This window comes from Gracilinanus agilis, chromosome 6 (genome assembly GCF_016433145.1).
Source record: "Gracilinanus agilis isolate LMUSP501 chromosome 6, AgileGrace, whole genome shotgun sequence".
NCBI classification, from domain to species: Eukaryota; Metazoa; Chordata; class Mammalia; order Didelphimorphia; family Didelphidae; genus Gracilinanus; species Gracilinanus agilis.
In genome coordinates this window covers 107,937,835-107,963,473 of record NC_058135.1, presented here as the reverse complement: position 1 = coordinate 107,963,473, position 25,639 = coordinate 107,937,835, and the positions used below count along the sequence as shown (strand labels likewise).

Below are 25,639 nucleotides of genomic sequence, written 5' to 3'. Positions count from 1 at the left end.
CTTCTGTTTTAAAAAATTAGAAAAAGAACAAATTAAAAATTCCCAGATAAAAGCTAAATTGGAAATCCTAAAAATTAAAGGAGAAATTTAAAAAAAAAGCTGAAAGTAAAAGAACTACTGAACTAATAAATAAGACTAGGAGCTGGTACTTTGAAAGAAACAAAGTAATAAAAGTACTAGTTAATCTAATAAAAAAAGAAAAGAAACAAATAAATGGTATCAAAGATGAAAAGAGTGATCTCATCTCTAATGAAGAGGAAATTAAGGTAATTATTAAAAACTATTTTGCTCAATTGTATGGCAATAGACAATCTAGGTTAAATGAGTGAATATTTACACAAATATAAATTGCATAGATTAACAAAAGAGGAAATAGAATACTTAAGCAATCCCATCTCAGAAAAAGAAATTAAACCATCAAGGAACTTCCTAAAAAAAATCCCTAGGACCAAATGGATTCACAAGTGAATTCTGTCAAACATTTAAAGAACAATTAATCCCAATACTATACAAATTATTTGACAAAATAAGCAAAGATGGAGTCTAACCAAATTTTTTTATGAAACAAATATGATATTGATTCCAAAACCAGGCAGACCAAAAACAGAGAAAGAAAACTACAGACCAATTTCCTTAATGAACACGGATGCAAAAGTCCTAAAGTCTGATTTGTTTTTTAATTTTACTTATGTCATTTTCCTTCCCTAAAGTTTTGGTTACTCATGATATAAAATTTATTAGATCAATGTAACATTGATTCTCTCCTATTTTTGAGGTTCACATGTGTTCTACTTATTCTCCTTCAGCACATTTTGGAGGTATTGGAAAGAGATCTCTATTCTCTGCTGTTGCCTATAACTCCCAAACCTTAGATGATTATGTTCTCCCTTATAGGTCAGATTAGTTTTTTCTTACTTTAAAAGTATATAACAAATCAAGATAAAAAAAAAAACTTTTCCCTCAATACCTTGGGAGGAAGGCATAATTCTGCCTAAACATCCTCAGTTTCTAGGAAGGGCAAGGCATTAGGTTCATAATATACCTCAGTTTCTACATAACATTTGTCTCATCACACAGTATAATTGTATCCAGACTTAAATTGGAGATTTTATTTCCCATTTGTTTCAAATAAATATCAGTTAACAGCTTTTCTTTTTTTAAAAATCATTTTTATTGATGTCTTTTATTTTATAATAGATCTTCCCACCTCCGTCCTTTCCTAGAATGCAGGAAAAATATGACCAATTGTGCATGTGCATATTTTTATGTGTATATGTTCATTTCTATCATTATTTCTACAAGTAGCAAATCATAATCCTCTATTTCTACCTAGTTTTCTTTTTCTAAATGATAAAGAATTGAAATAAGTGAGTAGTGGAACTGATAGACGTTACTAGCTTTGGGTTTGAGGTTTGGACCAGTGCTGAACCCAACAGTAGTCAACCATAGACTGTAGGCCAGATGTTAGGACTCACTTTCAGTATGATGGTGGCAACATGATCTGACTGCTATCTTGATGGGATAAATAATAAATAGGTTTATTTCTCAAAATACAGGATGGTTAAGTGGACCAGGGACATGGAGTACATAGATCTAATAAATTCTTATCTCCTCCCCAGCAGCCTGACCTGCAAAGGTCTCTTCAGTCCCAATAGAGTTGGGCTACACTCACAGAGCTAGCTCTCTATCTAAAAATAAATATCTAGTTACCTAAATCCTGACTAGCTGGTCATTAAACAGAAACTATTAAAAAGAAACAACATACAGTTTTGTCAGTTAGGATGGCTAGAGGCCAAAGCCTGAGGCAAGGTGGTCTGGTTTGGTTTTAGGATAGAGATTTTGGTTCCTTGCAGCTCACACACATAAGATTGTCTGGATGGGAAATGGTGTCACAGCTTCCAGGAACATAGAAGGTTTCTTGATATCAGGAACCTCCAAGATGTGTCAGGAAACCTCAGCTACCTGCTGTAGTCCAATGTAAAGTGGCCACAGGAAGTAACCTTCTGCTCTTCTCAGTGTCCAGAGATCCACAGACTCCCATGGAATTCATGTTTCCTTTTTAAGCATTCTTCCAGTTCCAGAATGAGGCCCACAGAGTTCCATGCATATGCCAAGCTGCTGTACAAAGTCTTTGCATTCCCAGACCTCTTGCAAATCTCTCATCCCTTCTTTTCTATTCCTATAGAATTAAATTCTGAATTTCCCTCTTGTATCATGATCTTATATCATCATGCCACCTCGAGGCATTTGCTTCATCAATACACCTTTATCTGTCAAATATATTGAATTATTTCAGCCCTTCTCCCTTTTTACACTGTCAACAAACCTAATCATGTTTTTACTTCTTTAAAATATAAAGTTCTTCTATCCCTTCAAGTTAATATCCTTTGTCTGTCTTTTGACAACCAAACTTAATGAAAAGAGAGCCCTCCATTCATCATCAATTCTTTACAATCATTTCAACATGAATACTTCCTTCACTTAAGCAGATTCCAAGCCATCCTGTCTTTCTCATTTTATGTGGTTCTTGTCTATATCATTATATGTCACCTCAAGAAACTTCTGACACACTGGATAACTTCTCCAATTGTTTTGATATCTTAAGGCATACTAATATAGCCCTCAGGCTGTCCATCTGTTTTCTCTCTTTGTTGTGTCAAGAAGAGGCATAATATGATACACATTCTAGTATAACACTTTGACTGTACAACTTGTATCCCTTGTTCTTGCTAGTCTTTATGGATATACAGGGTACACCAAAAATCTTAGTTCAATTTCAAGCTAGTAAAGGTTAAGTATTAAGCTAATACTTTGGGGTTTTCATGTATTTTATGTCAATTCTAAGAGATATCATTGTTCATAATAACATGTGTTTCATTTATAACTTTGTCTTTATAGTGTTAAATTGGTTATATGTAATTTGAATGCTTCTGGAAGTATCATCTTCCATATTTTTCGGCTTTATAATATAATTGAAGGTCTTGAGTACTAAAGAGTTGAGCTTCGGGGATTCAATTAACTTAACGGCCAACAAAAGAATTGTGTTGGATGGAGATAAATTTATATAAAATGTCTGGATCTAATATTGTACATCTCTATGTACATGTACATTTGTACTCTTTATAATTCAATTAATGTTTGGTTAATATTATTGGGATTAATTAAATATTGAGACTAATTAGAGTCTGGGTAAATAGGAATAGGCTAAGAATAGTACAGTTGTACCTTAAACCCCACATGCAATCTTGGGGAGAGTTCCTGGAAAGGAATTCTGAGAAGCCTTACTGACTATTGGTATCCAACTGCCAGTGTCTCTCTTGGAGTGAGTTATTACTCGGAGAGGCTAATTGGAGCTTGCTCTCTGGAAAACTGTGGAAAACCAAGTTGCAGTTGAAAGAGGAGAACAGGTTAGAGTTTTGGGAATAAGTTTGTGAAAGAAAACCAACTGAAAGAGAAAGAAGGACTGTTTTTCTCTGTATGGCTGCATAGTAAGGCAGACTGACTGAGGCCTACCAAGGCCCAGGTGAAACCTACTTAGGTCCTGAAAAGAGCTGGCAGTTAGAAGTGTGAGCTGGAAAGAATTCAAGGGAACAGTGATTTTAAACTATATATAAGGAGATTATTAATTAATATAGGTTATTTAGAATAGATATTTGGGTTTAGTGATAGTTTAAGGAGTTTTAAGGAGGCTCAAGTTTCTTGAGCAGGAAGACAGTTCTTGTGAACCAGTGATGTGGGAAAAGTTTAGTTTCCTTTTAGAATTAGGGACTATTTTTCTCAATCCTTTGTTTACCTCTCCTTCCCTTCCTTAGAACATTTCAAGAATTATTAAATAAGTTTTGTTTAAGCTGTCTCCTAATAAGTTTTACTCAGTCATCTCTGAGAAAGCTCAAACTTTTATCAAAAAGCCTTAGCTCAAACCAGTTGGCTTTCAGAAAACAACAATTAAAGTTAAGAAAGATACTGTATCCCAATTTCTACCCAATAATATTCGGCATCTTATTGGAAAATGAAAGTTCTTAGAATGGTAGCTGGTGCACAGCAGACTCTTACTAAATCCTCATTTACTTGACTTCCAACCAAAGCCACAACCATCAGATTTAATATAATTGTGAGTCAGGTTTTGCTCTGGCTGGCATGTATGTTACTGTAGAAACAGACTTGGTAAGTAGGAATAACTAATCACTAGGGTGGCTGTAGAGTGTACAATTTTTCTAGTCGCTTACTTTCTCAAAGTTCCTCCACTAAGTTGTAGAGGAGAAGCAGTCTTTATCATTAAAGAAAATATTCTAAATAAAAAATGAATAACCGATCCTTGATATAGAAGAGTGAGGGTCTATCATGTAAGGAGATCATTGGGAGTTGCCTTTTCTTCATCAAATCAAACATTTAAAAGAATCAACATTATATTTTAGGATATCATATTCTCTATAATTTGATAATTATGTTGTGTGAGTATAATACATGCTTACTGTAGACAATTTTGGGGGAAAATATTAAAATTACTCTCTCATGTCATTAAATATACTCTTGATACATACAACAATGATGCTCATAAATATTTTTAGTTAGGAGAAAGCAGACATATGGTTTAGCTGCTGCTTAGTTTCTTCAGTTACTCTGGGTAAGATTCTAAAATGACTGTCATTCAGTTTTTTTTTCATACTTACAGAAAATTAGTCTTTAAAAGTTCTGAAAAAAATCTATCTTTGTGTTCTTTTAAGATAGTTTCCCTTCAAAAAGTCAAGTTCATCATGATATAATGATGAGGAAACCAGATAGGACATTAAGGCTCTTCATAATATTCTGTAAATTAATTTGTACTCAAAACCATTGTTGCACTTATTTCTATAGTTTTCTATTTGCCCCAAATCATGGATTTTAGGATTTAGACCTAAAAGGGGCCTTAAAATTCCAACTTACATTTTATATTTGAGTATACTGATGTCCAGAAAAAGGCTAAGTGATGGCATCATAAGAATAATACATAGTTGAATCAAATTCATGCAATCCACACTAAAACCAGAGTTCTTTCCATTGAACAACAAAGGAAATTAAGTATTAGCTGGCTAAGATTGTTTTTAAGCTCATTCAGGTCTTTCCTCTGTTTATACTGGATAAAATTATCTAAGAAATATTTTAGAATCTGAGTCAATGCCCATTTCCAAGTTTGAGTGAACAAATAATTGAGTTTTATCAACTATAATCACAAAAAGCATTTTCTCATTTGCAGCCTTTCTTCTAATTTGTTTGATATTTTGACTTTCTTTCTAATAAATAGTTATATCCCTAAAAATAGATAATTCTGAAATAATTTCTATATTTGTAAACATTTGTTTCCTATCATTTAGAGATAGTAAATATTTTGTTCCACTAATTCTATTGTTGAGAGAACAGTGTTATCAGTGTTGGACTATGTTGTAAAAAAACAAAAAAAGAAAGCTCTTTGTTGAAAGATTTTTATAGCAAAACTGCAATATATTATAAAAAGATTAGATACAAATAAATTTCCAACCATTTAGGGATTTTTAAATAAACTTTGTACATAAATATAATGAAATTACTAAAGTAAAATTGGCATACATGTATATGGATAATTATATATATATATATATATACTTATGAAATAATGCAAAACACAAAAAGCAAGTTTGGAATAATGGAGTATGCAGTATGATCATATGAGAAAAAGTGAATAACAAGAAATGGGAAAAAATTCTAAATGTAGTAAAGGGAGAAAATGCTGTGTGATGTTTTAAACACTGATATTAATTTAAATATACTTCATCTTTAGAAAAGATGTTAGCATGAGTTGCATTCATCTTCATGGTTATCTGTTTGTGTAGCCTGAGAACCAAGAAGTGAGATATGTGTTTCTTGATTTGTTTTCAGAGAACCAGTTGCTAGACTGGTGAAGGAGGTGTTTTTTTTTTTGGTCTGTTTGTTTGTTTTTCCCTCCCCTCCAGGTTTTAGCCTCAGGGCAGATAAAACAGTAATATTAATCCAATAAATAGAGGATTAATCCCAACAATTGGAGAGACAAGAAGTCTTCAGAGGGCAGAGAAAGTAACTACAAACCTCCATTGCCAGTTGAAGGAAGATCTTTCATCAAAGATCATTAAATACATCTGCTCAAAATAGCAGAACAAGGAAGGGAAAAAACATGAGTAAGCAACAGAAAAAGAGAAAAGAAATGACAATTGACAGCTTCTTTCAAGGAAGTAAAAAGAGAGCAAATGAAACAGAAATAGAAGAGGAAGTAGTTCCAGCAAATTGGAAAGGCTTTGTAAGATCTCAAAATTCAATTAACTTGAGAATTTAAAACTCAATTAACTCAGGAACTTCAGGAACTCAAAAAGCAATCAAGAGAGGTGAAGACAATTTGAAAAAGGAAATACATGAACTAAAACAAGAAAATAAAGTCTTAAAAGCCAGAATTGGCCAGATTGAAAATGAAGCAAAGAAGGCAAAAGATGATCTACAAAGAAAATCAGACCAGAAAGAGAAGAATGACCAAAAAGCCAGGGATGAAATTCAGTCTTTAAAAAACAGAATTCAACAACTAGAAGCAAATGACTTCACAAGGCAGCAAGAATATATTAAGCAAAATTAAAAAATGAAAAATTTGAGGAGAATATGAAAAACCTCATCAATTCAACCAAAGAATTGGAGAACAGAGCTAGAAGAGACAACTTAAGAATTATTGGTTTATCAGAACATCATGATAAAAGAAAAAGTCTAGATAACATTTTACAAGAAATTATCAGAGAAAATTGCCCAGAGATTCTTGAACAAGAGAGAAAAGTGGAAAGTGACAGAATCCACAGATCACCTCCTACATTTAATCCACAACTGAAAACTTCCAGGAATATTATAGCCAAATTCAAAAACTACCAGACCAAGGAAATAATATTACAAGCTGCTAAAAATAAGTCATTCAGATATCAGGGAACCACAATTAGGACAACACAGGATCTGGCTGCATCTACATTGAAGGACCGGAAGGCATGGAAGACAATATTCTGGGAAGCAAGAGAACTGGGTCTACAACCAAGGATCAACTATTCAGAAAGACTGACTATATTATTGCAGGGGAAAGTATGGTCATTCAATAAAATTGAGGACTTCTAAACATTCATCAAGAAAAATCCAGACTTAAACAGAGAGTTTGCTGCCCAAACCCAGAACTCAAGAGAATCAACATAAGATTATAGTATTGTGCTTTGCTATGATGAATCATGACCTTCTCCTGGAGAGTGGGACACTTAAATATGACCATATGTTCACAAGTATGAATTCTCAACTACATGGAACACAGATGTAGCTGTTCTTCTCCCAACAAGAACTGGTGTATTTTCTCATATTTATATGTAACTGAGTCTTTGAAAGCCTAGCCCTCCACCTATCACCCAAGGAACAGGAACAAAAGACAGTAATAAGTCGAGTGGTGCCAGTGTGGAGTTGAAAGGGGAATAAAGAAATGGAGGAATTCCATGTGAACTGGAATGACCTACAGGAACTGATGCAGAGAAAAAGGAGCAAAACCAGAAGAACATTTTACTCAGATACTGATACACTATGGCACAATCAAATGTAATAGACTTTTCTACTAGTAGCAATGCAATGAATGACCCAGGACCATCTAGAGGAACTTGTGAGAAAGGATGCTATCCACATCCAGAGAAAGAACTGTGGAACAAGAAATGCATTAGAAAAATATATGATCAACCATGTAGTGGGATAGGGATGTGATTGGGGTTTCTGATGTTAAAGGATCACTCTACTGAAAATGTGAACAATATGAAAAGAAGATTTGAATAATTATACATGTATACCCATGTGGAACTGATTGTTGGCTTTGGGAGGGTGGAGGAGAGAGTGGGAGTGGGGATCATGAATCATATAAGCATGGAAAAATATTCTAAATAAAAATTAAAAAAATATTATTTGGACCAAGACATTCATGTAGCTTATAGGACATCTCAAAACAATGGGAGAGATTGATTTTCAGAGATTTAGAAGCAGTAAAGTGACAGGATCAGAAATGAGGAGATATTTTTTCCATACTTGCTAAGCTGATGAATAAGAAATCTGAAGTTTCATGTTACCCTCTCAATGTAACCTGAGAACTGGGAGTTCTAATACTAAGACATTATGGATTAGGTATTATGGTCTCTGGGTTTGCCTCAACTCTAGTTATTTTTTAATTAATAAAATTCATTTTTTTCTCAAATAAAAAGCCAGATTTCTTGTTGCTTTTAGACACAGGATGAAAACAAATTCATCAAATTCTTCTTCCCCAACCAAGTTCTCTTATTTCAGAAGATCATTAGAAGATCATTTCAGTTAAGCAGCAATGTCTTTGGATAGATTATTCATACTTATAAAGAAAATGTCATTATAGATGTGGAACTGGTCCTCTTGTTTTTCAGATACTAACCAAAGGACAAAGATTTCAAATAAGAAAAAAAAGACAAATTAAAGGTTATTAGTATACTTTTTGTGTGATTTTTAATGCTTTATACATCCTTCCATCAGTCTTGTTTTGTTTTTTATTTTTCTCTGCAGCAGTTTAAGGAGGCAATTCAGTGAAAACTATATTATTTGGTTTTCCAGCTTATGAAAAGTTCAACTCATACCAGCAAGGAGAATCACTTGTTAAATTTTCCATATGAGTATTTTGATCTAAGAAATCAGGAAACATTACAAATAAGGACTTGATTTATTTTATACTGGTTTTTCAACTGAAGAAAATGATGGCTAAAATGAAAATAATGAAGATAAACATATGATTTGTTTTCAGAGAACTAGTTGCTAGACTGGTGAAGGAGGCTAGTAGAGAGTAAACTCCAAGAAGAGAGTCATTCCTAGAAAGAAGTTGGGAGGAATTCTGGGAAGATGGGTGCTTAGATGGAGCAAATCTTAAAACCTCCATACCCTTTCCACAAAGAGATAGAAAACAATGGGCTTTGAGAAGAAAGACAACCAAGTCTAACAATGGGACAGAGCAAGGAAAGCTCAAGAGGTACACCAAGAAAAAGGCTTGAATTCTTGAACTGTTGGGTCTGAGGTTAAAGAAGGGGAATCCCAGGTCCCCTCCCCAACATGCTGTGCAGAGTTTCCAGCAGCCCCTTGAAATCTCCAGGCAGGCAGACTCCCCGGCCTGGAGAGAAGACCTTGCTGGTGCCATAGTTGGGGAGTCAAACACAGGCACCACGGAAGTGGCTAGAGAAACAAGGCAAAAACTCATGGAAGATGGAGTCTAAGATGGAGGCAAACCTCACACCACCTGGCTTTACCACATGGAAATAGAGAACAAAGGGCTTCAAGAAGAAAGAAACCCAGATCAAACAGTAGGATAGAGCAGGGGGACCCTACTGTTGGATAGCTCTACATTGAAGGACAGGAAGGCATGGAATACAATATTCCGGAAAGCAAGTTAGCTAGGTCTACAATCAAGAATTAACTATCCAGTAAAATTGATTATATTCTTGCAGGGGAAAGTATGGTCATTCAACAAAATCAAAGACTTTCAAGCATTTATAAAGAAAACACCGAACTTAAGCAGAGAGTTTGCTGTTCAAACATAGAACTCAAGAGAAACACCATAAGGTAATTAAGAGAGTGGGGGCAAAACCAAACCAAACCAAAACAAAACAAAAACCCTTTTCTTTAAGGAACCCAATAAGCTCAACTGACTTATAACCCTATAAAAAAGAAGATATTTTTAACTCTTAAATATTGTTATTACCAACAGGGTAGATAGAAGTATAATTAGAGAGAACAGGGACATTGTAAAGGATGAAATGTCAAGATATATGTATGTATATATATATATATATATATATATCTGTGTGTGTGTATATGTACATATATATATATATGTATATGTATGTATAACTAGAGGTAAATAAAAAGAGATAATATTAAGAGAAAGGGGAAAACAGACAAAATGGAGTAAATTTATAATTCATAAAGAAGTGCATGGGGTGAACAGGGAAGAAGACCAATACAATGGAAGGGTAAAGAGGTTGGAGAAAGGAAATACTTAATTCATAAGTGCATTGAAAATAACTTAAAGAGGGAAGAACAATCAGATCCACTGGGGCAGAGGCATTCATGCCCTATAGAAAAGTAGAAGGGTAACAAATGGACTGGTAGGGAGGGAAGCAATACTAGGGAGGGAGAGGGCTTGAGGGGGAGAGCAGCATAGTTTTAAAGAATGATAAGAGGGGAATAAGAAGGGAGGGAGGAGAAAGGGAAGTACAACAAGGGTGGGGATTATAGGAACTGATTAAAAACAAAACACTGGTACAGAAGGAAAGAGTGAAAGAAGAAAAGACAGGAGAAGGAGAGAGAATCAAAATGTCTGAGAATACACAGTTGATAATTATAACTCTGAATTGGAATGGGATGAACTCGCCCATAAAAAACAAGTAAATAGCAGAGTGGATTAGAAACCAAAATCCTACCATATGTTGTCTACAAGAAACACATGTGAGACAGGTAGACATATATGGAGTAAAAATGAAAGGATGGAGAAAAATCTATTGGGCTTCAACTGAGAAACAGAAGGCAGGGGTTGCCATCATAATCTCTGACAGAGCCAAAGTAAAAATAGATGTGGTTAAAAGAGATAAGGAAGGTAATTACATCCTAATAAAAGGCTGTATAAACAATGAAGAAATATTAGTAGTCAACATGTATGCACCAAATGGCATAACATCCAAATATCTAAAGGAGAAGCTAGTGGAGCACAAGGACAAAATAGATGGCAAAACTATACTAGTGGGTGACCTCAACCTTCCCCTATCATACCTAGATAAATCAAACCAAAAATAAATAAGAAAGAGATAAAAGGGGTGAATGAAATCCTAGAAAAATTAGAGTTAATAGATATATGGAGAAAAATAAATAGAGACAAATAGGTATACACCTTCTTTTCAGCAGCACATGTAACATGCACAAAGATAGACCATGTAATAGGGCATAGAAGCATGGCAAACAAATGCAAAAAAGCAGAAATAATAAATTCAACCTTATCAGATCATAACGCAATAAAAATAGTTATTAGTAAGAATACATGGAATGGCAAGCCAGAAACTAAATGGAAATTAAATAATATGATTCTCCAAAACCAGTTAAAGAAGAAATCATAGAAACAATCAATAATTTCATTGAAGAGAATGACAATGATGAGACATCCTATCAAACTCTATGGGATGCAGCTAAGGCAGTATTCCGGGGGAAATTTATATCCTTGATTGCATAAATTAACAAATTAGGGAGGGCAGAGATTAATGAATTGGGCATGTAACTTAAAAAACTAGAAAGCAAACAAATTAAAGATCCCCAGATGAAAACTTAATTAGAAATTCTAAAAATCAAGGGAGAAATTAATAAAATTGAGAGTAAAAGAACTATTAAATTAATAAATAAGACTAGAACATGGTATTTTGAAAAAAAGATAATATAGACAAAGTACTGGTCAATCTAATTTAAAAAAAGGAAAGAAGGAAACCAAATTGACAGTATCAAAGATGAAAAGAGAGACCTCACTTCTAATGAAGGGGAAATTAAGGCAATCATTAAAAACTATTTTGCCCAATTATATGGCAATAAATATAGAAATCTAGGTGATATGGATGAATATTTACAAAAAATATAAATTGTCTATATTAACAGAAGTAGAAATAGAATACTTAAATTATCCCATTTCAGAAAAAGAAATTTAACAAGCCATCAAAGAACACCCAAAGAAAAAATTGCCAGGGCCTCATGGATTCAGAAGTGAATTCTATCAAACATTCAAAGAACAAATAATCCCAATACTATACAAATGATTTGATATAATAAGCAAAGAAGGAGTCCTACCAAATTCCTTTTATGACACAAATATGGTACTGATCCCAAAGCCAGGTAGATCAAAAACAGAGAAAGAAAACTATAGACCAATCTCCCTAATGAACATAGATGCAAAAATCTTAAATAGAATACTAGCAAAAGACTCCAACAAGTGATCAAGAGGATTACCCACCATGATCAGGTGGGATTTATACCAGGAATGCAAGGATGACTCAAATTAGGAAAACCATCCACATAATTGACAATAACAACAAGTTAACAAAGAAAAATCACATTATTATCTGAATATAAGCTGAAAACCCTTTGACAAAATACAACATCCATTCCTATTGAAAACACTAGAAAGTATAGGAATAGAAGGATATTTCCTAAAAATAATAAACAGTATATATTTAAAACCATCAACAAATATCATATGCAATGGGGATAAATTAGAAATCTTCACAATAAGATCAGGAGTGAAACAAGGATGCCCATTATCACCTCTATTATTTAACATTATACTAGGAACACTAACAGTAGCAATTAGAGAAGAAAAAGAAATTGAACGTATTAAAATAGGAAATGAGGAGACTAAGCTATCACTCACTCTTTGCAGATGATCTGATGGTCTACTTAAAAAATCCAAGAGAATCAATTAAAAAGCCAGTTGAAATAATCAACAACTTTAGCAAAGTTGCAGGATACAAAATATATGCACATAAATCATTATCATTTCTACATATTTTCAACACATCACAACAGCAAGAGGTAGAAAGAGAAACACCATTTAAAATCACCCTAGACAATGTAAAGTACTTAGGAATTTATCTACCAAAACAAACATAGGAATTATATACAAACACAACTGGAAAACACTTTCCAAACAATTAAAACTAGATATAAACAATTGGAACAACATTGATTGATTATGGATAGGATGAGCTAACATAATAAAAATGACCATTCTGCCCAAATTAATTTACTTATTTAGTGCCATACCTATCAAACTACCAAAAAACCTCTTTACTGAATTAGAAAAAAAAAAAACTATAACAAAGTTCATTTGGAAGAACAAAAGATCAAGAATATCAAGGGAAATAATGAAAAAAAACATGAAGGAATGTGGCCTAGCAATACCAGATATTAAACTATACTATAAAACAGCAGTCATCAAAACATTATTGTACTGGCTAAGAGACAGAAGGGAGGATCAGTGGAATAGACTTGGGGTAAGTGATGTCAGCAAGACAGTCTATGGTAAACCCAAAGAGCCCAACTTTTGGGACAAAAATCCACTATTTGACAAAAACTGCTGGGGAAATTGGAAAACAATATGGGAGAGATTAGGTTTAGATCAACATCTCACACTCTACACTAAGATAAATTCAGAATGGGTGAATGACTTGAATATAAAGAGGGAAACTATAAATAAATTAAGGGCACACAAAATAGTATATTTGTCAGATCTCTGGGAAAGGAAAGATTTTAAAACCATGAAAGAGTTAGAGAAAATTACAAAATCAATGATTTTGATCATATTAAATTAAAAAGCTTTTTTACAAACAAAAACAATGCAACCAAAATCAGAAGGGAAACAACAAACTGGGGAAAAAAACTTCATAACAAAAAAAAACTCTGACAGGGGTTTAATTACTCAAATATACAAGGAGTTAAATCAATTTTATAAAAAAATCAAGCCATTCCCCAATTAATAAATGGGCAAGAGTCATGAATGGGCAATTTTCAGATAAATAAATCAAAACTATCAATAAGCACATGAGAAAATATTCTAAATCTCTAATAATTAGAGAAATGCAAATCAAAACAACTCTGAGGTATCACCTCACACCTAGCAGATTGGCTAAAATGAAAGAAGGGGAGACTAATGAATGTTGGTGGGGATGTGGCAAAACTGGGACATTAATACATTGCTGGTGGATTTGTGGTGGCAAAAAACTGGAAAACAAGGAAATGCCCTTCAATTGGGGAATGGGTGAACAAATTTTGGTATATGCTAGTGATGGAATACTATTGTGCTCAAAGTTAATAATAAACTGAAGGAATTCCATGTGAACTGGAACAACCTCCAGGAACTGGTGCAGAGTGAAAGGAGCGGAACCAGGAGAACATTGTACACAGAGAGGGATACATTGTGGTACAATCAAATGTAATGGAATTCTGTACTAGCAGCAATGCAATGACCCAGGACAATTCTGAGGGATTTATGGAAAAGAACGCTAACCACATTCAGAGGAATAATTACAGGAGTGGAAACAAAGAAGAAAATCAACTGCCTGAACACCTGGGTTGATGCAGACATGATTTGGGATGTAGATTCTTAATGACACCATAGAACAATTATCAATAATATGGAAAGAGGTCTTAATCAATGACACATGAAGAAACTAGTGGAAATGCGCATTGGCTATGGGGGTTCATGGGGTGTGGGGAGAGTGAGCAGGAACATGAATCATGTAACTATGGAAAAAATATTTCTAAAAAAGAAAGTAAATAAATGCCTAAAAAATAAATAAGAGAACCAGTTGCTAAACATTCATTAGAACATTCCTAAATCTTGTAGTTTACAGTGACCTGTATCTGTAACAACCACAATAATAATAAATTATTGGCCTACTTTCAGAAGGTTATACATTTATATTGATATAATATGAAAGTCATCTAATGTATTATTACGTATTTTTTAAACCATTGTACTTCGGTGTATTGTCTCATAGGTGGAAGATTGGTAAGGGTGGGCAATGGGGGTCAAGTGACTTGCCCAGGGTCACACAGCTGGGAAATGGCTGAGGCCGGGTTTGTATTATTATGTATTAATGAAGATTATGATAGTGATTTTGGTGGTAATGAGAAAGATTTACATACAAAAATATATCTCTTTTGAATAGAAATTGAATAGAATATTTTTTCTAAACCATATAAGCTCAAGAGCAAGTGATAGAACAGAAAAAAAAGCAATAATCAGGCAATCTAAGTGGAATCCTCACATCCCTACTATTATAGAAGAATAACAATCACAAAAGACCTCTGATACCTTAAGCAATTCCTTTCATGCAGAATATAATGGAAAACATAGGTAAAATTTATTCAGAATAAGAATGCTAAAAGAAAGGTTATGATCTGGCTTGATGGAAGGATGGAACCATAAATCTGTCCAAATATACAATAATTATAGGTTAAGGGAACCTCCTGGTTCCCTTTAAGAATAGGTAGTAAATATGGATTTTTTAAAATAAAACTTTTTCCCTACATTTTAGTCACTTCAATATAAAGAGAAAACAAAACTAGTAAACTGACATTGAACTATTCATGAGAGAATATTTTCTCAATATCTAATCTAAATTTGCATGATTATAATTCTATATAGTAATTCCTTAGTGTTCATATTTCCTTAAAAGATGTGCAAATGAGATGCAGAAAACAATCAATGGCAACATGAAACATATTTGCAAAGGTAAGTGGTACTATAAAGCATATTGATCAGGTGACATGAAACAAATGGGGAATTTTTATACTTGCTAAGGAACAAAAAATCATCAGTAAGAATAAAAACAATCTGCTTTGTGAATTTGGAAACAAACAACATACATATAGGACATGGCTTCTTCTATGATAGTATTATAAAAATTGATAGGTTCTCTCTTAATATTTTCCCTTCCCCTTTCCCACCAAAAGAACATCTTGAAAAAAATATTTATGTAGATTCTATTCAACTAATTTTATTTTTTGAAATAATCTTCTTTTCTATACCTCTACATTCTCCTTCTCTACTGAAAAGAGAGGGAAAACAAGATCTGCGTAATATCTATTTCCAACATTTCTTAGAAAATGGCTGAGTGGGCTAAAACATTGTGATTAAGAGCCACAATGATATAATGGTAACTACAAGAACAAAAAGCAATGCCATATTCAAAATCTTATTTATCAGTATTGGTGTAAGAGTATTAATGTATCTAAAAAATAAGAGCTCATTTTCTCCTCTGTCTCCTCCCATTGTTAGCATTAAATGAAGGGAACATAGTTATCACTTTATTAAATTTATACCAGATTTACATCTTCCCATTTTACCAAAGGTTTTAACAATTCTGAACATGAAAATTCTTTTCATTCAATGAAAAGAAAAAAAAATAACTCTTTTTAAGTTTGGAGATTATAGTCCCCCCATATATTCAGATTGGCAATTCATTTTAACTTGTAATCTCATAAAGGTGCCTGGCTCATATTCACATAGTATGTGCTGGATCTTAAACCTAGTCTTTATGACTCTTAAGCTAGCCTTTTCTCTCCTTTATCAATTTGCTTCTCACTAGCACCATAAGTATCCAAAATGCTTTCTATACTGGATTTTAGAATCCACTAGAAAGAAATATTTTTATATTATGCCTAAATTTCCAAGAAAATTTAGTTCCTTTCCTTTAAAGTTCTATTATTAAAATTATGGAATGAAATTTTTTTCATATGAAGACTGAAAATACTATAATTATGCTATCATGAATACTCCTATTAAAACAATTATGTAACTTATTAATAACCATTTTTTTTCTCAGACAGAGCCAAAGTAGTAGAGTAAAAGCTCAAAGCTGCCAAAAATCCCCTAAAATTTCTCCTACCTTATGACCATTGAAAACAACAAACTGAATTTTCAGTGGGAAAGTCAAGAAAAAGTGATTGTGAGTAATTTATTTCATTTCATGGAAACTCATGAAGAGAATGGTCTGTGGACAGTGACATAGGCAGAAGTTGTCTAAAATCATAGCCTGTGGGATAACAACAGTATGTAGGGATGTTAAAGGGACTGAAAACTTCACCAGAAAGAGATCCTAGTATCTCAGGGAATTAGGCATTAGACACAGAATTTGGTACTATTTGTAGCACTGTCACCCCTTAACCAGTTCTAAGTCACATTTTCAGGATACTCAATAGCCTATTACTCAGCTCTGGGCCACATTTACAGGAGGGAGAATAATGGTCATAATCAAGAAGGAATAGGGGTCCTACCTGTATAAGAATCAGAGAATAGATTAAGAGGGCAGTGACCAAACCTCGCTGCCATTAATTTGACACCAAAAGTACTAAAAACCTTTAGGAACTCAGTTCAAGCTATTAAAGCAGAAGGACATAAAAGTCCATGCTTAGATCAGTCATCTACCTTAGTGGTGAGCAGGAACTAGTTCTAATATATAGTCCAGAGTCAAGAAGCAAGCTGGAAAAAAATTAAGAAGTAATAAGTTTATATAAAGAACATGGTCAAAGAAGTTGCTACAGTGGCAGGGAAGCTTATGATACAAATCAGAGGAAGACAATGACTTGAAAATATCTACAAGTAAAGCCTCAAAGAAAAATGCAGATTGGATACAACCCCCAACAGGAGTTCCTAGAAGACCTAAAGAGTAAAATGGAAAAGAGCAAACATTGTTTTTAAAAATCAATTAGGAGCGCAGCCAGGTAGCTCAGGGGATTTAGAGCCAGGCCTAGAGATAGGAGGGCCTAGGTTCAAATCTTACCTCAGACACTTCTTAGTTGTGTGACCCTGGGCAGGTCACTTAACGTCACTGCCAATCCCTTACCATTCTTCTGCCTTAGAACCAATAAACTGGAATTCATTCTGGGTTTAAAGGGGTGGGGGAAGTCTGTACAAGGGTCCCTTGGGTAGGAGAGTCCAAGACAATTAGCAAATATTCTCTCCTCTTTGTTTTGATGTCTTCCTATCAGATAATACTTTTTTATGAAATCCTTTGTTGTTCACCATCAGTCAATCTGACTAATACAACTCTCCTGAGCACTTGTATCTTTCCTGACTAGAGATTAAATGGAATAACTATAAAAAATAGTATTGATTCTAAGGCAGAAGGTCAGGGTTTAAAAAAAAACAAATGAATAAAAATCAATTAAAAGTGATAGAGGAAAATTTGGGGAAAGAAATAAAAGCTATTAAAATTAAGAAAATAAAATTAATAGCTTGGTTAAAAGGGCACAAAAGTACTGAAAATATAAATCCTTATTAATTAAAATTGATCAAATTGAAGTTATTGTCTCTATTAGACATAATGAAGGAATAAACAGTCAAAGTCAAAAAGAAGATGATAATGAAAAATATCTAACTTGAAGAAAAAGTGAGAGATATTATAATTATTTTTGAATTAATTGAAATCAGTGGTCAAAGAAAGAATCTAGAAATCACATTTCAATAAATTATAAAGGGAAATAAACCAAGAATATCTTAGAAGAGAAAAAAAGTAGAAATTAAAAGAATCTACTAGTTGCCTCCTTAAAAATAATGTACAAATAAAAACTCCTAGAAATATTATAGTCAAAATCTAGAGCTCTCAAGCAAAGAGAAAACACAACAACCAGTCAGAGAGAAAAAAGTCAAGGGCAATTGAGCCACTGTCAGGATCATACAAGATTTAGCACCTACTAACATAAAGAATCACTGAACTTGGTAAATTATTTTCCTGAAGACAAAGGAGCTAGGATTGCAGAAGAATAATCTAAGCAGGATATAATATTACATGAGGGAACTAGACATTTAATGAAAGAAGGGAATTTCAAAGGAAATTTGACTCAATTCTTGATATGAAGACCAGAGTTTAATAGCAAATCTGAATTCAAACACAAGACTCAAGAGAAGAATTAATAGCTAAATATGGTTAAGAAATCATAAGAGATTTAATAATGTTAAAATGTTTTGATTCCTATATGGAAAAAATGGACATGTGTAACCCCTAAGAACATTTCATCATGAAAAGTAGTCTACTTAGACAGGGGACATGAATATGAGTCTATTTTGTTGAGATGATCTAAAAAGAAAAATGGATCTATAAGAAAAGTAATTGTGGAAAAGGGGAAAGGAGAGTGAAATGACAGAAATTCTCACCCCAAAAGAGGTACACAAAGATTTTTTTTATAAAGAAGGAAAGGAAGACAGGTATGAGAAGTGCTTAAAATCTCATTCTCATGTGATCTTATGCAAGGAGAGAAAATAACACATAAACAGCTGAGTAAGAAAATTCATCTTACCTAACGGAAGTAGGATGAGAAAGGGCAATATGAAAGGGGGTGGGGTGATAAGAGGGAGGGTAAATTAAGAGAGGCAGTAATCAGAAGCAAAACAGTCTTTTGAGGAAGGGACAGGGTAAAAAAGAAGAATAAATAGAAAATAACTGGATGAAAGGAAATATATAGCAATTTTCATGGTGACTATTGGATTAATAAACTACAAGATGGATATGTATAACAGAATGTATTAGAAACCAGAATCCAACAATATGTAGTTTATAAGAAACACACTTGAAATAGATAAACAGATTTTAAAAAGAGAAAATATGACAGAAATTTTTATGCTTCAAAAAAGCAAAGATAACAAAGGTAAATATGATTACAAATAAAGTAAAAGTAAAATCAGACTTCATTAAAAGAGACATGTAGGGAAACTTTTTTTTGAAGTTACTATAGACAATAAATTAATATTAAAACTGAAAAGATAATACAGCAAACAGCACAGCAATCAAAATATTAAACAAAAAGTTAAATAAGTTATAGGATGAAATAGGTAACAAAACAATAGTAGTGTGGAAACTAAATTTATTTCTCTCAGACCTAGACAAATATAATGATAAAAAATTTTAAAAAAAGAAGTAAAGGAGACATAGTTTTTTTTTAGAAAAGTACATAAGATTAACCTCTGTATTGAATGGGAATAGAAAGAAGTACACCCATTTCTCAGCTTTGCATTGTACTTCCTCAAAAAATGGACATGTATTATGGGAGAAAAACTTTATAAACAAATGCTGGAAATCAAAAATGTTTTCATATCATGATGCAATAAAATTATATTCAATAAAGGGTTTTTGAGGCATAAATTAAAATTTAACTATAAAATATAATAGAATTCTCAAGAATGAATTGCTCAAAGAATAAATCATAGAAATAATCAATAGTTTGATTAAAGGCAATGACAATGAGACAGTAAGCTCAAATTTGTAGAATTCTGACACAGATTTATTTCTGAAAAAGGCACATTGATGAGGTGAGAATTCATGCAACTTAAAAAAACCCCATAAAATAATAAATTTCAAAATCCCATGTAAATACCAAATAGAAATTCTAAAAATCAAAGGAATAATAAAATTGAAAGTAAAAAAATAATACATTTTCAAAGGGAGTTTTTAAAAGAAAGATTAAATATATAAAATACTGACTAATTTCTTTTTATTAAAAAAATAATTTACCAGTTTCAAGAAGGAAGGGGAAGAATGCACAAAAAATGATGATGACATTTTAAAACAAATATGTGGAGCTACTTTGCATAACTTTATGCCAATAAAATGGAAAATCAAAATGAAATGAGTATTTAAAATATATATTAATTGCTCAGATAAACTGAAGAAGAAATAGAATACTTAAATAACCTTGTCTTAGAATAAGAAATTGAGCTGCTTAACACACACACACACACACACACACACACACACACACACACACACACACACACAAACACACACGGCCAGATGGATTTACAAGTGAGTTCTACCAAACACATAAAGAATAGTTAATTGTAATGCTACAGAAACTGTCTGAATACAGAATCCTGCCAAATTATTTCTATGACTTGACAGTGGTTTTAATCTCTAAACTAAAGGGAGTAAACACAGATAAAAAACTATTGAATAATTTTCCTAATAAAAACTCATGTAAAAATTTGAATAAAAAATTAATAAGGAGATTACAGCAATATATCACAAAAATATTCACTGTGATCAGATGATCAATAGCAGAAATGTTATAAATACATTGTTGAATATTAGAATAATTATAAGCATATTTTATAATACCAATAATAAAACCAAAAAAATTTCATAAACATATCAATGGATGCAGAGAAAGCTTTTTACAAATTACAATACCCATTTCTTCTAGCAACAACTGAAAGCAAAGGAATGAATGTAGTTTTTCTCAAAACAGTAAATAGTATTTATCTAAAAGTAAAAGCAAGCATTATTCAGATTGGGAATGAAATAGGATCTTTCCAACATCAATTGGGGTAAAATGAGGATGTCACCATTATCACCATTCAATATTGTATTATAGTTGTAACTTATGGTAAGAAAAAAAAAACAATGAAACTGAAGAATTAATCATAGGTAATGAGGAAATAACCTCCATCTTGTGCAAATGAAATGATGAGGTAATTAGAGAATTCTGGAGAATTAATTAAAATAAGCAATGTTGTAAGATATAAAATAAACCCACACAAATTATCAGCATTTCTATATGTCACAAAAAACATTAAAAAAGAGTAGAAAAAATAAAAAGGGAAATTCCATTTAAAATAACTGCAGACATTATAAAAAACTTGAAATACTCTCTGCCAATAAATACGGGAGCATTATGCTATGACTATCATTAATTACAAAACTCTTCATACAAATAAAGATAGATTAAAACTATTAGTTCCTTATCTACTGCCTACAAACAAGTGCATGTCTCCCCTATATTGAAAACATCTTTACTTGACTCTTTCATTCCTCCTGTTTCCATATCTCTTCTACCATTTGTAGCTAAACTAAAAAAATGAGTTGACTTCAAATCTCACATCTACATCTGTCCTTGAGGTATTTTGAATGGGATGTCAATTAGAATGCTTAAATATGAGGTGTCCAAAGTACTACTCATTAGACTTGTCCCTAAAATGAATCTCATTTCTACCCTTTCTATACCATTTGAAGTCCCCGCAGGCTCAGAACCTTGATGTCATGCTAAATTCCTCACTATCTCTTTCTCTATATCTAATAATCTTTTGCCAAGTCTGTTTGATTTCACCTTCACAAAATCTATTGAATATGCCTCTTTTTATCTCTGGCACTACCACCATTTTAGTCAAGGTCCTCATTACCTCACATCTAGATAATAGCTTACTCATCCTCTACTCAGCCACCAAAGTGATTTTTCCCAAAATATAGGTTTGATCAAAACATAGGTCCACTACTCAATAAACTCCAGTAGCTTCATTTTCCTCTAGCAGCAAATACAAAATGTTCTACTTGACATTCAAAAAACTTTAAACTTAGCCGCCTCTTACCTTTCCAGTCATCTTACCCTTTCTTCCTTATAATGTACTTTTTGATCAAATGACACTGGCATCATATTTGCCACAAAGAAGACATCTCTTAGTTCTAATTAGTCTCTCTGGTTGTCTCTCATGCCTGAAATGTTCTCCCTTTTTAACTCCAAAAAGTGACCTCCATGGTTTCCTTTAAGTTTTAGTCTATATTTTTTAGGAAGTCTTCCCCAAGGCCTCTTAATTACAGTGCTTTGCTCCGTTAAGCATTTTCTACTTATCCTGTCAAAATGGCTTACTTTGTATATATTTTTGGAGGAAGAAAGAAAAGTTGGAACTGAAAATAAAAATAAAACATAAAAAGAAACCACTTTTATTATGATAGATACTGTCAACTCTTTTTAAAATATAGAATTACAAATGAATGCTGGTTATTTTATCAAAGAGAGAAAATTCAGTTGGCATCAATGAAAAAAATCCCTTTCATTTGATATCTTAAGCTTTCAGAAAGTTAATTAATTTTATGAGCCTTAACACATTTTCCTTGAGAAAATTTTTTTATGATTCATGAATTATGCCAAATTAAAAGTGATTCATGTAAATGAGGTGCTTGGGCTTCTACTAGCCTCAAAGGGCATGACCTGGCTATTGGGAAATTCAAGATAGCCTTTTAATAAAGTTAAGAAATGTCTAAGATTCATATAAATTGCTTCAGTTTATATACTTTAAAAAAGTAATGACATGCATAATTTGACTCAGGTGATAAAATATGTTAAGCACATACACACACAGCCCATTTCCATCTGTCCAGCAGAATAAGATTTTAGTTAATCAAGTATTTATTAAGCTCTTATGTTTTTCCAGTCTCTGTAATAAGTGTAGAGGACAAACAAACAAACAAACAAACAAAAAAATCAAATGTTTTTGTTTTCAAGAAGCTCACATTTTAGGGGGCTGGGAGTGATAACATAGACTAAATTAGGTATACACAAGATATTGTGTGGATAGAATTTGCTCCCTAGGATTCTCTTTCCCAGCATCCCATGTGTGTATTTATGCTAAGGTACCAATGTAGGCAAGATAAAAGTTTTGTGTAGCTCCCCCCTCACTTTCTTCTCTGGAGAACAGGGCTGTGGCAGTTGGGTGAGAGCCAGGCAAGAGAATTTTACTCATGTGGTTTTATTTAGGCTTTTACTTTTGTTCTTTTATTTCTTCTACTTCAAGTGATTATTAACAAACTTTATAAAAATATAATACTTGGAGCTTTTGGATATTAATTTAAATATTATAATAGGTAGAGGAAAAGGAAAATGGAAAGGAATCTTGCAGGTGAGATTTGGGATGAGTCATTAAATCAAGAAGGAAAGTTAGGAGTCACAGATAAGGAGGGGGAATATCCCTATCATGTGTGATAGTACAAATGCATAAAATAATTAGATGAAAAACAGTGAATATGGCAATGCAGGTGTGTTGTGGATTTTGTGAATGGAACCGAAGTTTAAGAATGGAAAGGCATTAAAGGTCTAGGTTTAAAATGCTTGAAATGTCAGAAAATGTTTATAATTGATTCTAAAGAATTTAAGGAGCCACTGGAATTTAATGAGTAGCATGGTGACAATCAAGCCTGTACTTTAGGAATATTGCATTGGCTGTTGAGTGGAGGAGAGAGTCAGTTAATGGTCATTTGTTAAAGGGCTACTATGTACTAAGCTCAATGCTAAGACAACCCCTACTGTTAAGGAGTTCACAGTATAATGGGGGCAAATTGTATATGAATAATTACATCTACAAGATACATACAGGATAAATGGGAGATAACCAACAGAGGGGAGACATAAGAATTAAGAGAGATGAGGAAAAGCTTCCTATACAGATAATATTTTAGGTGGGACATGAAGTAAGTCAAGAAGGCAATGGCAGAGGAGAATGGAAACAATTCAAGGCATTAGGACTGTCAGTGAAAATGCCCTGAGTTATGAGATCAAGTGTCTTGTGGAAGAAATAGGAGGGAAGTCAGTATCATTAGTTCACAAAATGTTTTGAGAGGATTAAGGTAAAAAAATCCTAAACAGGTAATTGGTCAGGTAATACAGGGCTTTGAATGCAAGAGGAACCTATATTTGATTATGAAGGCAACAGGGTACCAATACAGTGTATGGAGTACGAAGATGGCATACTTGCTTTTTGGAAGATGTTTGTCAGCTGAATGAGGGGAAATGTGGCAAAGAGACCAACCAGTAGATTATTGCAACATTCAGGGCAAAATATGATAATAGTCTGTGGCAAGGTTATGACAATATCCAAGGAGAAAAGGTGGCTTATATAAGAGCGATTGTGAAGGTAATATGGAGGGAAGAGGGGAGACACATTAGGAAGGCAAAGCAATTATAAGTCTCTTGTAAGTCTACATAAAAGGTGACTTGAACCAAAACTAGTATGGTAGCTGGGTAAAAAGAGAGAAAGGAGTATATTATATTATATTTATTATATTATGTTATGTTATGTTATGTTATGCTATGCTATGCTATGCTATGCTATATTATATTATATTATATTATATTATATTATATTATATTATATTATATTATATTATATTATATTATATTATATTAATTATATAAGTGATAGTATTTAAGGATTTTTTTTAAAAACACCTTGCCTTCCACCTTAGAATCAAAACCATTTATTAGTTTCAAGGCAGTAAAGCAGTAAGGGTTAGGCAAAGGGAGTTAAGTGATTTGCCCAGGGTCATACAGCTAGGAAATATCTGAGGCTAAGTATGAATCCAGGACCTCTCATCTCTAGACCTGGCTTTCAATCCCCTGAACCACCTAGCTGCCCCCCTCCGATTTAAATTCTTTGAAAAGACTGAAAATGTGGGCTAAGTGAGAGTTAAAAGTCAAAGATGTCATAACTGGGAGGATGGTGATATTTCTCATAGTAATTATGGAATTTAAAAGAAGGGAGGAAGTTTAAGAGGATAGATAAATGAGTTCTGGTTTAAACATGTTAAGTTTGAGAATATAATGAGACATAAAATTTAATGATCAACAAGCAGGTGTTAATGTAAGAATGTAGCTTAGTAGAGAGGTTATGGCTGAGCATATAGAACTAGGAACCAGATACATAAATTGGATTTTCTTAAATTCATTGCAACTGATGAGATCATCCAGTGAGACAGTCTAGAGAAAAGGGAGTTTAGAAAAATATTTCAGATTCGTGTGTGTGTGTGTGTGTGTGTGTGTGTGTGTGAGAGAGAGAGAGAGAGAGAGAGAGAGAGAGAGAGAGAGAAAGAGAGAGAGAATTGGCCATACCAAATATTTAAGGCCAAATATTTGAGGATAAGGAAGAAGGATAAATGAGAAAGTGGTAGAAGAATAATTAATGAAGAGATCAGAAGCCAGATTTGAAAGCACAAGCTATAGGAGAGCAACTGGAGACAACATCTCAAAGAATTCAGCCTTAAAATACATGCTAGCTTATGAGGAAGTAAGATTAAGCAAGGATTTTTTTAATGGGGAAGACAAGGGCTTTAGGCTCAAAAGAGGCAAATGTGAAGTGAGTACATTGTAGCATCCTTTCTTTGCCTCTACTCTGGGACATAATTTTCAATTTACCAATCCTTCACACTTTCTCCTTCCTCCCTGCCTTCCAGGGAGAATAGATTCTCCTCTCTTCCTCCTTTCCTAAAAGATCAACCTCTTTTCCATCCTA

General features: G+C 33.0%; 1 protein-coding gene across 3 annotated transcripts in view; it reads right to left on the bottom strand.

The window, feature by feature from the left end:
- The window catches only part of FSTL5 (follistatin like 5), an 862,438-nt gene that overhangs the window by 381,073 nt on the left and 455,726 nt on the right, over positions 1–25,639 (bottom strand). The gene's annotated exons all lie outside the window — the stretch shown is intronic.